Source organism: Glandiceps talaboti, chromosome 3 (assembly GCF_964340395.1).
Source record: "Glandiceps talaboti chromosome 3, keGlaTala1.1, whole genome shotgun sequence".
Classification (NCBI taxonomy): Eukaryota; Metazoa; Hemichordata; class Enteropneusta; family Spengelidae; genus Glandiceps; species Glandiceps talaboti.
The window spans coordinates 11955408-11970430 of NC_135551.1; positions in this window are offsets into that span (position 1 = coordinate 11955408).

Genomic DNA, 15023 nt, shown 5'->3' on the forward strand with positions numbered 1-15023 from the left:
AGAAAAAGAAAAAAAAGAGAAGATTTTGAGGTTGGCTATAAATAATTCCAGTGTCTTACAGCTTTAACCATGGAAAATTTTAATGATGAATGAAATAAACTAGGGATCTAAAATAATTTTGAGGCAATTTGAATTTCAATTTTCTAACAAATTTACAAAGTCAACAACATTCAACTTGTACTAGTTGTAGTAGATATATATAGGGAAGAAATGTATTAATCGCCATCTTAGTTTCCGTACGGCGACAATCCCAAGTACCCGGAAGAGAGTCATTCTCAGCCATACGTTACAGTGGTAACACTCGTTCATGTTCGATTACCTTTCATAAAGAAAACACAACGAAATGGTTGCAGTGATCTTTTTTTAAATTTCTTTTCATCACAAAAACAAAATCTGTGTGATCAAAAGTGTTGTAAACTAAACCAGAAAGAATTATCGGACTGGCTAAACTTCCCGCTGAACTGGAGTAAGGTCCAAGTCCAAGTAAGCCTCGATAGTACGTGAGGAAATCGTCTCAAACTAGCGATACAACTTTCAAAATATAACTTGACATGTCTTCATTTGTTAGAGTTTATACAATTCAAGACGGGTTTTCACTCGAAAAAAAACAATTCTGTGAATAATGACACTCTGAACGCAGCGATTTCTCGGACGATGTTACCACTGTAACGTATGGCTGGCAACGACTGGCTTCCGGGTTAGTCCCTCGTGCATCCGGGTACTTGAGATTGTCGCCGTACGGAACAACCACATCGGTAATTTTGACGCTGTAATTTTGCCACCAAGATTGATCGTACAAAAGCAAAACTCCATAAATGAACCACAAAGTACTTTCCCTTTCAAAATGTGATAATTTTAGAAAGAGTATTATCGTTTTTATTGACGACTGACTTTGTCAAAAATCGTCCCATACACTTCAGTTCAGGCATGGTCATAGAGCTCACTTGATCGTGAGGTGCGCATACTGGAATGAACCATTCTGTAGGAGGATGAGGAATTTGGATTTGAAGTTTACAACCCTGTTTCGAACAAATATTTGTCATTTGGGCACACAATGCGTAGAATTAAGACTACAGCACATATTACATTGCTTGTTTGACGTCAATAGTGTCTTTTGAAAAGTTGCAGTTTACCTAAAGTCTCGCGGACTGATTTCCAATATGGCGGCAGTCATAATGCTCATTAACATATTCATTTTTTTTTTTAAATTACAAAAAAAATCATAAAAAATAGAAAAGAAGACGTGCTGACTTGAAATTAACAAATCTAAGTAAGCTACCCCTTGCGCATAAACACACCAGATATCAAAGCAATCTGACAAGAAGTTTTCAAGGAGATGATGAAAATGACATTTTATGAAAAAAAATCATAAAAAATTGAAAATGGCACAGATCAACTTGGCATGAACAAATCTGAATAGCCTCCCCCCAGGGAACATGCACACCAAATATCAAAGAAATCCGACTGTCACTTTCGGAGTAGATAATGAAAATATAAAAGTTTGACGGACACTTATGATTCACTCTACTCTCTATACTCTATACAACCTATACCTAAAGCTACGCTTTCAGCTTTCGCTGACAGCAGAGCTAAAAAAGAGAAAGAGACAAGAGCCAAGAGACAAACTTGAAAAGCAGCAATGTACAATGCCAACCAGTGAGAACCAGTGTTTGATTGTGTACGAGGCTGCTAACTAAGACATATCAAAATAACTTGGAACCGAGTTATGACAGATTCTAAACACAGTTGTCTGAGCAGTTTGAATGTCCCATTTGCAAGGAAGTAACTGACAGGAGCATCAAGTGCTGTGTGAGAGGGACCACACACATTTTATGGTGATTATCTCTGATGGTTTGTCCAATCTCACACTTGACCTGAGTCTGTCATGTACCCATTTCATTGTCATCCACAGTGAGTGTTCCACCAACTGGAATTTTCAAATGTTTTGTCATCATTAAGTGTATCATGTGATTATGCAACGTATGGTTGCAATTTGTACATGTATATATCCCTGGAAGACCTGTCTCAACACATCCACAAATGTCCATATTTGATATATAGAGACCATGATTATTGTCAAGTTGTCTCTAATAGTACAAATCTATTACAACCAAGTACTTCTACTTCAAATGGATGTGCTGTTAAGACCTTCCTCAAGAAAATAGATAAGTGCAAAGATACCAAGGAGTTTGAAATGTTAGCTACAAAAATGATAACAAAAAGGTTAGGTATGACACATGACAAAATAGTAGAATTCAAGACAGGAAGGACAGGTCAGTGTAACTATTTTTTTGTTTTAATACATTGATTGTATAAATTATTATTTTAAAGTGCACATGTGGATGACATGTGGGTATTTAATTTGGATTTTGAATTTTTAAGACAACTCTACTATGTCTTCCTTCTTGAAAAAAACAACCAGTATGTAACAGAATTAACTAAATCATTGTGTGAAGTTCATTCACTAAATTAGAAATAATCTAAAACATGTGTAAAATGTTTGTTAATGAACTTGCAATAACAAATTTTTAAACACTTTTTAAATCTTTTGCAATTTATTGCGTTACAAACAAGGATTTACTACATGTCATTTCACATTGTTTTTCTTCAAGTATAAAAACATAGATTTGTTTTATCATGGATTAAAAATACAAAATCAAAACTATTTGTATATTCCATTTTAAATACTTGTTTGGTTGTAATTTAATTTTTTAGTGATGAGAGAATTCACTAGGCATACTTTAAAATGTAGAATACACTTCATAACATCTCTTAGCTCTTTGTCTGTAATTTTTTCGAAATTATAGTGAATTTCACTGAAATTATATCCAATACTAGTTGTCAAAATACTAAAATACAGTTGCAATAAATCAATAGTATTGAAAACTGATAAATTATCAATATTAAAAAAATGTATGCTGATGAATTTATTAAACCATCTATTTATGTGTATTTATCATAATACCAATGGGTTTATGATTCTTTACTCATAATATGTTACGTATTTCTTGATTTGTGTGGCTGTGTTTGCCTATGCCTTTGTATATGTACATTACATGTCCATGTGTGTACATCAATGTGTAAGTTTATGCATGTATGATATTGAAACTAATCCAGTGTTTACTCTACTTTTCCACTGTAATAATAATTTGTTGATAGCGTAAAACATTCATTTTATTGAGAAATGTTTTTTGTTCCTCCATGCACTTAGGTGGCTACATAAATGGAATTGCCCCATGGGAGAGAAAAAATGACAGAGAGTGTGGAAACAACTTGAGGTTCGAGCTGCAGTCACAGAATCTGCCATTTACCATCACTGTAAGGGGAACCGAAGTCGGGTTTAAGTGAAGTTAGGCTTGCACCAATTGTTGCAGTGTCTAATCTAGTGGATGTAGTGCTAAGTAGACTGAATGGACTTGACAGGTACAAACTACATAAATTTGTTCATTTTTTTTCAGGGTATGGACTTATATTTATTTCTACTTGTATATGCAGCTTTTTCACATTTCACCATCAACAACATTTTATAGAATTGCAGGTGTATGCGCTCTTTTTGTCATCATGGTAGTTCATCAAACTTAATGGAGTAAAACCAAATACCAACAAGTGAGATCTGGATCAAAGTTGGTGGAGATCATGGTGGGGATCTATGAAATCAACTCAACAGTCTCAAAAACACGGTAGTTTGGAATCAATTTCTGACAGGAGACTCATACAAAATCTGTGCACAGCCATGGCATTGAATTTAGGAGAAGTAGATACTCTTGATGGGTATTTGTGGAAGTTAGTTAAATTTAAAAACAACGTTAACACTACCCTTCTTCCTGGAACGTTGTCATTCATTGTGCAGAGGAAACAAATACCAGTATACCGTAAACCTGATATATTGGTTTGTGTCTGTACAGCTCTATACATGTACACTACAGTGAGTACCATATATGTGGATTCTCATCAGTATACTTCAGACAATGTGTAACTCATAACATACAAGTAAAACATTTGCATCATTTGCCACAATTGTTGATACAGTGGTATCTATGTCAAGTGTAAAAGTATACCGTTTCAAATAACTTCACCATTTGACAGGGTATATTTTTACATTTGTATTATACGTTTATAAATGTGTGGGGCAAAACAAGTGTTTGACTTCAGTGTTAAGGGTTGTAGTAGAGCTAGCGTAAGATGTTGACATATTACATGAAAACATGGACACCCCCCCTAATCTCACACATTCATAAATATTGTTGCTCTAACCTACCAACTTCACTTGTCTATGATTCCATTTGGCTGAGTGGAGATTACGACTATCTCGTCACGATCTATGGAATGCCAGGGGCTAGTGGTATGTCCTAATCTAACTTTAACTAGAGAATTTTCCCTACACAATTTGCATTGTTATTGGAATACTAGTAATAACATGTACCATAATAATTGATTTACATTGTATTGACAGGCAAGTACTACTGTTTGTGGTGTCTTACCACAAGGGGAAACATCTCAAATGGCACCTGAATTCAGCAGATGTTCCAGAGAGGTCACTTGCTATGATATTACAGGACCACTTAGATTTGTACAGGGTGGCAGTAAACTGAAGGATGCAAAGGAATATCACAACTGCATCAGACAACCATTTTTCAGTATACCACTAGTTAGTTTGTATATACCTAACTGCTTTTACCTCACTATATTAATTTTGTAACTTAAACTTGTCTCTTTTGCAGTTGGCTTGGTAGACTTGCAGAGTATATCATATAGTCATGTTTTCTGATACAGGTTGTTTTACCAGTATTACATATTTCGTTGGGATTATTTCATCGCTGGTTTCCCCTGTAAATTGTTAAAATAGGCATGCCAAATACATGACATTGACATATTCATGCACTTGGCAAGTATGGATGACATAGATGAACCAGTATTGAGATCAGAGCAGTTTGATTAGTATGTCACCAACATCAAACAAAACATCTGCTGCTGATCTCCAAGCACATGCAGAGACACACAGGTGTGATTGACTATGCCATATACTGTAAGATTATGGTGATGACAATGATGATATCAGAGGATGACAGTCAACCATCTCTCTTTCAAATATGGGAAATGGAACTGAAGCACAAGATATTACAAGAGCAAACATGTATGAGAAGGTTAATATAGATGCCATAGAAATGTGTTATTTACAATTTGTTATTACCCTTTCTATCCCTTTCACAGTATGAATGCCATATTAATTATTGTGCTGACTTTTTTACAAATCCAAGTTTAAAAGGTAAACTACGTCAACAAGTTGGCTACACAGGCAAGCTGGACCTTGAGTTTACATTAGCAACAATCAATGTGCACACTTACAAGCTAAGCACAGTCAATTACTTTGTTTGTAATCATGTTGACAGGTGTTGCAAGGCTTGTTTCAGTTTACAAACAGGTTATTGCCATGCAAGCATGCATTTGTAATTGATGGAATTTTGAGAGTGAAAGATTCAAAACTGTTAACTTGATTTTTAGTTTTTGAGTTACTAGTTACTGACTGATTCTTTTCAAACTTGTTTACTGTTTTAGGCTAGCTACACTAACAAGTATGTTTACATTAACCATGTTATCGCACAGTTTTCATTTTGTTCCAGTGAAACTGTTTGTTTCAGTGCATGGAGTTGATGTCTTGACCACTGCAGTTAATACTGTTATTTTATGGTTCTTTGTTTTTATATTTTGCAGCCCATGAATGTCACTATTTTGTGTGATAGTGTCCTGAAAATAACAGAGAAAGTGTGTCCAGCACTTCTAGACAAAGCCGGGCAAATAAAGTGATATATCAACCCCTTTTCACCCACTTTGCAGCATGTCATTAATAATTTATATGCCGTCAGTCATGAACTGTTAACTATCAATGATCAAATTTATATAGGTTGGGTATGTAGGTGTGATTTTAGTAGGCATGACTGTAGATAAAGCATTCATGATTGGAAGTAAAGAGCACACATGCAGGTATACCCTAAGGGCCTGCATTCTAACAATTGTTCAATTTTTGATCAGATTTCATGTGCTACTAGTGGTTCTTTTGCTTGAACCTTTTTCTGTTTAATATTATTGTTCCATGACCTGGAAAATACATCAGTAGTATTTGTTGAACCCAGAGAAACCAGATATTAAGTATGTTTGCATGACTAGTATTTAGTTCCTATTATTTTTTGTGTTACCTAAAGCTTACTTATGGGTTGACATTATAGTGTCATGTCAAACTGAGTTGTCCTCAAAGTGAGCCGACTATAAAGTTTGTCATTGACATTTATTGCATGGTGATATAATATGACAGGTAAATTTCCTTTACTTGACCCATTTTACCGTGTTCTTTTTCAGGTACTGCAATATCCAGTCTGTTGTTTCATTATACATACTTTTTCCCAGATGGCAGTGCTTTTCCTAAGTTACAGTTGCTGGCAAATCATGTTTAAGGGAGGGTCAAGGAATTGAAAAGAGTGTTGAGAATACTTTCAAAGCACAGCTGGGTATCAAATCCATTCACACAGAATTAATGATTCTTTCAGAAGTTATCAATGCATACCGAGAGACAACAAAAAAGCTGAGGATATGATGAAGGACCACCATATCAAAACACATTTTATAAATTTGAATTATTATTATTTAATTATTATTATAGTCACACTATACTCACACATACAGGTTTTATCCTTCAACTTGTAATTGAGAAATATTATGGTTTAAATGTTTCATTAAATCAGTTTTCTATTCGTTCTATTTCATGACATGATTTATGAGTTGTGTGTTTCTTTGCTGATATCTTGATTTATGCAAACTGTTTCCAGTTGATTGTACAATGATCTCAAAACATATATCTTAAATGGACTCTATTTCAAGTACTTTTACACATGAAATTGACATGTTGATATAAAAATTTTCACACCCCCTACTTGTTCAACAGCTCATGACTACATTTGGATCAATCTCTCAGATTTTGAGAGATTTTTTTAAAAAACATTAGTGGCAGTTCTGGTCCACAATGGCCCACAACTGCCATAGACCAGCATTCCATGCAATCTCAACGGCGCCACTGAAAGTGCGGTATACATGTATCACCCTCAAAGGCGAGAGTATATGATTATGAGGCTGATTATGAATATAAGGTCCAAACCACAAAACAAGTTTGACATCTGTGGTATGCAAGTCTTAGAAGAGCTTTGATTTTGAATTGGACAATGGTGAATGATTCTAAGATATTATGCATATATATGATACAAATGTAAGTGATCAACTTGATTTCACTCAAATGATGTCACTAAGTATTGTTTGTAGGATTCTTAGTACCATGACCAAAATACAAAATTAAGTTTGGATCATCTGACACAGCTATCCTAATTAAAGATACAGTATGTAGTGTAGCCTCTTTCAAAACAAAATCTATTTAATAATGAATATTGTATTACATCAAATACAACTACACACATAAAACTGTTATTTATAATTTCAGATTATGCATCACTGTAAATAACACTTCGTTATAGCAAACCTTTTACATATCTCGCACTGAATTTATCATGAAGTAACATTATGATTACTTATGAAGTGAAATTGGCGTAATTAAACATGAAACTATCCAAGAAAGATTATTTGATAAATTTGATTAACATATTAATAGGGATATCAGAATAGATGAAATTAAGAATTAGTCAGTAAGCGAAGTTGGACAGTCAAAGGTGTCTTTTAATCACTTTCAAATTTAATGATTAGTAATGATTAGTTTGTAATGATATCATATTTAGTGAAACATCATTAAGCAGAGTTTGAGAAGTAGTGGAAAGAAGAAACAATATGTATAATTTACTTTGGAACTTATATTGACTGTCAAAGGGTCAACAAACCAATATTAAAAAGTTATTAAAAACGTTAATTTTATTCTCTAAACTTTATCATTAGGGCAAGACCTGCTTGTAAATTAAGATATTTGGATTATTAATACAAATTAATTAGACTTGCTTTGACTCTTATATTAAAGTAAATTCAAAGCATCACAGCAGAAATTGTTTGTACAATGTATAAAATAAACTGGCCATGCACGTTATGACATGTACTTATGACTCTGTGTCCATATATTTTGACTGTAAACATTTTCTATAGACCTGTTGCCAGTTCCAAGATGCCTCAAGTGTCTCCCCATACAACACCTTGTATTCAGAACATACAGGAGGGGTTGCATGCACTACTCAGGGGATGGTTGTGACCTGACTGTACCCTGGGTTCACTCGTTGATGACATTTTGTCTTTGTTCTATAAAATCACTCATAATTAAAGAGAGACAACATGTATTTCCATCATATCATGATGTAATTATTATTTCAAATGTAATAAAGATAAAACAAGCCAAAAGGTAACAACATAGGTGACGTTGTCTCACACAATGTATCTTGGAACTAGAAAATCATCTATTACTTCTATCAATTAAGAACATGATCAATGGATCAGAGAGATATGTTTATAAATTTCATATTTCACATAGAATTACTGGAGGCCAACAAATAATCTATGGTTACATACGTGTATGTGCAATAAAGGCACGCAGTGCTACCTATAATAAAACAAGCATGTCACTGAGAAAACCTGGACACATTGAACACCTGCAGTTATATGTTGTAAAAAGTGAAAACACAAGTATAGTATGGATATGATTATATTGTAACATAGTATATTAATTGTTTTGTTTTTTTTAATTTTATTATAAATAATTTTTGGCTTAGCAAATTGCACTCTCTGATCAATTTAAAGTGGGTTTCCTGACTATTCATCAGCCAGGTGTGACACTGGTATCTACAACTTCAAACAAGTGAACATTTTCCAGCATCTTTATCCCATTCAGAACACAGGTTGTAATACAAAGACATGTAGCTGTAACTCAGTAACCTATCATCAACATTATAATATAATCTTCTACTGTCAAACCCTAAGCGCGATTTTGTATTCATATGCAAATTTCAGACAACACTCACGTAGAGTGGACGCTCCGCTATCTTGTAAAATACACCCAATAAAAAATTGTTTAACCCTCAAAGATACATGAAATTATACACTGTTTATGCGTATTGCATTTCGTTAAGAAAGTAAGTTGCTACATGAATTTAATTAAGCAAAAATTCATTTTTTGACATCGTAGAAATTGGCGGTATTTTCACTACGTTTTCAACTTTGCAACATTGTAACTTTAAAGGCCGATATATCGATTTTATATGCGCGCTGCTAAGGTCCCTTTTCGCTTGCGGCGGCCCATATAATCGAGTGAGTTGGGGGGTGGGGGTTATTAAAATGCTGTTTATTTGCTAATCTATCTATTTTCTGCTATTAGCTCATATTGCATATATGTGAAATCAAAATGGAATGTAGAAAATTATGAAAAAGTATCAACATATTGTAAATGGTATGTTATGCAGACAGACAGTTAATACAAAGCTATTCATTATTTGTTATTGTATTCCAAACTCTGCAGTATTTTAAAACCAAATGTTTGAATCTCACATTTTCACATAACTTCCTTTTTTATCAGTGAACCAATGACGATGACGTAGATGACATATTTTTGTGGAGGAGAAACTGTACCAATGGTTCTGCTAGACAACATATCACACCTACAATTTGATTCTAATCTGACATTTGCCTTTATGCTGACAATTGAGTACATGTATAAGAGTGACAGTACCTCATTGCTTGCTTCTTTATCTGCTCCACATTCTACAAGATACTTCACAATACCAAGGTGACCCTCCTGAGCTGCAATATACAGAGGTCCTTCACCGGTCTGAAGAGTGAACAGAAATATACTAATAAGATAATTTATCATAACTTATTACACCATCTGAGTAACAATAAAGAGACGTCTTGCTAGTAATGTTGATGCATACATGGAATATCAGCCGTCAACAATTCCTATAACCCCATTTAGTCTGGTCTTTAGAACCATAACTAGTTAACTATCTTATTTTGATATTAATCAGATTACAGATTGTAATTATATACAATGTACAGAGAGTACCTGCATACAATATGAGATGATACAGCCAAATTAAACACTCTTTGAAATGTTACACCAACATTCCTGTTTTAAATCAATTCTTACGATTTCAACCATACATGTATATTTAATATGGGTTTATATACAAGACAATCTTGGTTTACTCAGCTTCTAATAACCTATAGTAAATCTTTATGTTTTGGATCAATTCTTACCATTTCAACCATACATGTATATTTAATATGGGTTTATATACAAGACAATCTTGTTAATACTCAGCTTCGAAAACTGATAAATTATCAATATAACAAGATTGCATGCTGATGAATTTATTAAACCATCTATTTATAGCATTTAGTGATGGCAAGAATTGTAAAGCCATGGAAAACAAGCCAGGAATGCAGTATCACTTGAAGCTGGAAGTACAAGTGTAACAGATGTGAGAGAAATTCAGTGGTGGTAAAGATTCTCCAACTCACCAAGCTGGCGTTGACATACAGAAAATGAGAAGATCAGAGAGAGAGAATCAATACTTAAGCCTCCCTAGGCTCAGTTCCAAACACACCAGCTGGAGCTGGGCTAGCATTATAACAGATTTAGACCTCCAGGTATCTACGAGGTACAAAATATGCATGATGCGAGTTGTGAGTTGCGAGTAGCAAGTGGCGAAATGTGCTACTTGCGAGTGGTGAAAAGTGACGCTTGCGAGTGGTGAAATGTATCACTTGCGAGTAGTGACAAGTGACGCTTGCGAGTGGTGACAATGTATGACTTGCGAGTGGCTAATGGTTAAAGGTTTGATGTTTGATGATCGTGAAGGCATGACATCGACAGTGTTACCAGTGATTGGAGCCTCGTGATTGGCCTCAAACTAGCAACGATTCAAAGAACTACTACTAGACATTGCAGTTTTGATGTCTTTACTGAATTACAGTGGTACACATGACCAGTACAGTGTGTCAGTGTACTCGTAGCCTGTTCTAATTACCGTTCGAGGTACGAACTGTAACACTCAAGCTTGGAACAGGCTAATCAATGTACTCGATTCACTACATTGACTACGAGTTTCGAGTATCTGATCGGTAAATCCAATCATATTTGACTTCAAAATTGCGGTATTTCTTCGATCTCGCGAAATAATTTTTTGTGATGATTGATAATATCAATTATCACACCACCAATTAACAGCTCCCAGTCGGTGTTACAGCCGAGCACAGAGATGCGTGCATGTGCGAGTTTGTTCGACGATTTTATTTGATGTGACTTGTGAGACGAGACAGACAATGACTTTAAGAATATGACGAAAATAAACTCTCCGTTTTGTTACAAGACCACAAATTTTTGTTTAAAAACCTTGTGGGGTTATACTTCCATGCTTACATGAACTCATGGGTAAAACTTGTCGGGCCGCAAATGACTTCAAGTGACCTATTTGATCACGTACGACCGCAGTTGAATTTCAGTCGAAGTTCGGTGTTGTCAGCGTCGATATAATAATTCAATTTTTAAAAAAAAAAAATTTTTAATCCAAGCTTCTTGTCTGAATAACCATAGAGAGTAAAAGGGTCTTCTGTCTATGGAATAATTAACGTTTCGATTGCATGAAAGTTAGTGAAACAATACAAAAATTGCCATTCACGCCTCCAACCTCTAAAAAGCTACCAGCAGACAATAGTCAACTCTGCGGCATTTTTTTAATTTCATCAGACGATTGCTTGACCCCAAGGTTGAGAAGGGTCTGCTGTTTTGACATTGTCAAATTTTGTAAAACGATTCAAAACACAAACAACGTTTTACATGTGACTGTTTGAGTATTTGTTAATGAAAGAACACAAAGAGAACGGAAATAGCCGAATCGCTAGATTACAGGGAGTCCTAATCAGTGATTAAAGCATTATAAACATACGAGTTCATCGGAAAATGGTTGATGCCATATCTCGCATTTTACGTTTATTTCAAGTCTCGCGTATAACGAGGGTTCATGTGTTATTTACCTCCGCATTTATGACACGGCAATCGATCAATCAATTTCGATATAATACCCTTTTTATACACTTGGGCTTTATATTAAACCCTTTTACAAGTTCACAGTGCATTAATTTCAAGGCATAATCAGCTATACTTGTAACTGCATTTCCACCGACAAGTATGGCGCATAAACTTTGATAAACCATTGAGTGAAGCCGACGCAGATAATTTGATCGTGCTCGCCGTCTACGTGTCACACCACAGCCACTTGTAAGCTAGTATTCCTTTCCTGAATTGTTTTATTCTTATTTATAATGGTCCTAATACAAAACAATGACGTTATTATAGGGATTGACGATATTCTTCAAAGATCGGTATCGACGTCACCCTCCTCCGTGTACTCTACATACGTCACCTAGCTTAAAAATTAAACGACGACCCCTGCGAGCGAGCGTACACGGTACAGTTGTGAGAGCCACAAAATACTAGACACGGTTTTATACTTGCAAGTGATACATTGTCACCACTCACAAGCGTCACTTTTCACTACTCGCAAGTGATATTGTCACCACTCACAAGCGTCACTTTTCACTACTCGCAAGTGATACATTGTCACCACTCGCAAGCGTCACTTTTCTCTACTCGCAAGTGATACATTGTCACCACTTGCAAGCGTCACTTTTCACCACTCGCAAGTGGTGTATTTCGCCACTTGCTACTCGCAACTTTCACTCGCATCATGCATATTTTGTACCTTGTACATACCTAGATTTAGGTATAATGTGGTCTACACTACAGAAATTGAGAAGATGAGTGTGCATGTAACTATAGGATATTTACATGTGTATGCATTGTTATCAAAGTATGCCATTGTGTGTCAAAGTGGGTATCACCACACGTCAATGTGTACTTCACTCATTGTGTATGTCCATCTCCATGTGTCACCATCATTGTATCTTAGTACCAGTAGTTATGAGTATGACTCATTGCATGTTAAAATAACAGTCTCTTCTATGTAGAGATGACTTTGTTATATTATATTATATATTCCAATATTATTAATAAATATGCATCTAACTCATAAGTAATGGTGTCATATGTATTTGTCATCATACCAATGGGTTTATGATTGTTTACTCACAATATGTCTTGGTTTGTGTGGCTATCTTTGCCTATGCCTTTCTGTGTATATTACATGTCAATATGTGTACGTCAATGCATGATATTGAAACTAAATTTAATCTACTATTCCATTGTAGTAATAATGATATTGAAACTAAATTTAATCTACTATTCCATTGTAGTAATAATGATATTGAAACTAAATTTAATCTACCTTTCCATTGTAGTAATAATGATATTGAAACTAAATTTAATCTACTTTTCCATTGTAATAATAATAATATTGAAACTAAATTTAATCTACTTTTCCATTGTAGTAATAATGATATTGAAACTAAATTTAATCTACTTTTCCATTATAGTAATAATGATATTGAAACTAAATTTAATCTACTTTTCCATTGTAGTAATAATAATACTGAAACTAAATTTAATATACTTTTCCATTGTAGTAATAATGATACTGAAACTAAATTTAATATACTTTTCCATTATAGTAATAATAATATTGAAACTAAATTTAATCTACTTTTCCATTGTAGTAATAATGATATTGAAACTAAATTTAATCTACTTTTCCATTGTAGTAATAATGATATTGAAACTAAATTTAATCTACTTTTCCATTTTAGTAATAATGATATTGAAACTAAATTTAATCTACTTTTCCATTGTAGTAATAATGATATTGAAACTAAATTTAATCTACTTTTCCATTGTAGTAATAATGATATTGAAACTAAATTTAATATACTTTTCCATTGTAGTAATAATGATATTGAAACTAAATTTAATCTACTTTTCCATTGTAATAATAATGATATTGAAACTAAATTTAATCTACTTTTCCATTGTAGTAATAATGATATTGAAACTAAATTTAATCTACTATTCCATTGTAGTAATAATGATATTGAAACTAAATTTAATCTACTTTTCCATTGTAATAATAATGATATTGAAACTAAATTTAATCTACTTTTCCATTATAGTAATAATGATATTGAAACTAAATTTAATCTACTTTTCCATTATAGTAATAATGATATTGAAACTAAATTTAATCTACTTTTCCATTGTAGTAATAATGATATTGAAACTAAATTTAATCTACTTTTCCATTATAGTAATAATGATATTGAAACTAAATTTAATATACTTTTCCATTGTAATAATAATGATATTGAAACTAAATTTAATCTACTTTTCCATTATAGTAATAATAATATTGAAACTAAATTTAATCTACTTTACCATTGTAGTAATAATAATATTGAAACTAAATTTAATCTACCTTTCCATTGTAGTAATAATGATATTGAAACTAAATTTAATCTACTTTTCCATTGTAGTAATAATGATATTGAAACTAAATTTAATATACTTTTCCATTGTAATAATAATGATATTGAAACTAAATTTAATCTACTATTCCATTGTAATAATGATATTGAAACTAAATTTAATCTACTTTTCCATTGTAGTAATAATGATATTGAAACTAAATATAATCTACTTTACCATTGTAGTAATAATTTGTTGATAGAGTAAAACATTCATTATATTATATCATGCTACTATGTGCCATTCTGATTGGATAATAACTGTGGTAAAATCCCATTTCACCACGGCTGGCAGTGGTAAAATGGGCCCCTAAACTAGCATATGAATAGTACATACAAGCTGAATGTGGAAACCAAAGGGGGGGGGGGGGGGGGCGTTTGACTTTTAGGAAAATATGGGGTTTAAAATCAAAATAAAATATAGCATATGAATAGACTGTGTAACATCGCGTCTCTGATTTACGGTCTCGCGCTTTCTCCGATTCAACTGATTCAATGCCGAGACATCTATTTTTAGCAGTGTACAAGATTGTATTGTTCTTATGTAAATATCCAAACAAAATTGTTACTTTCTTTGA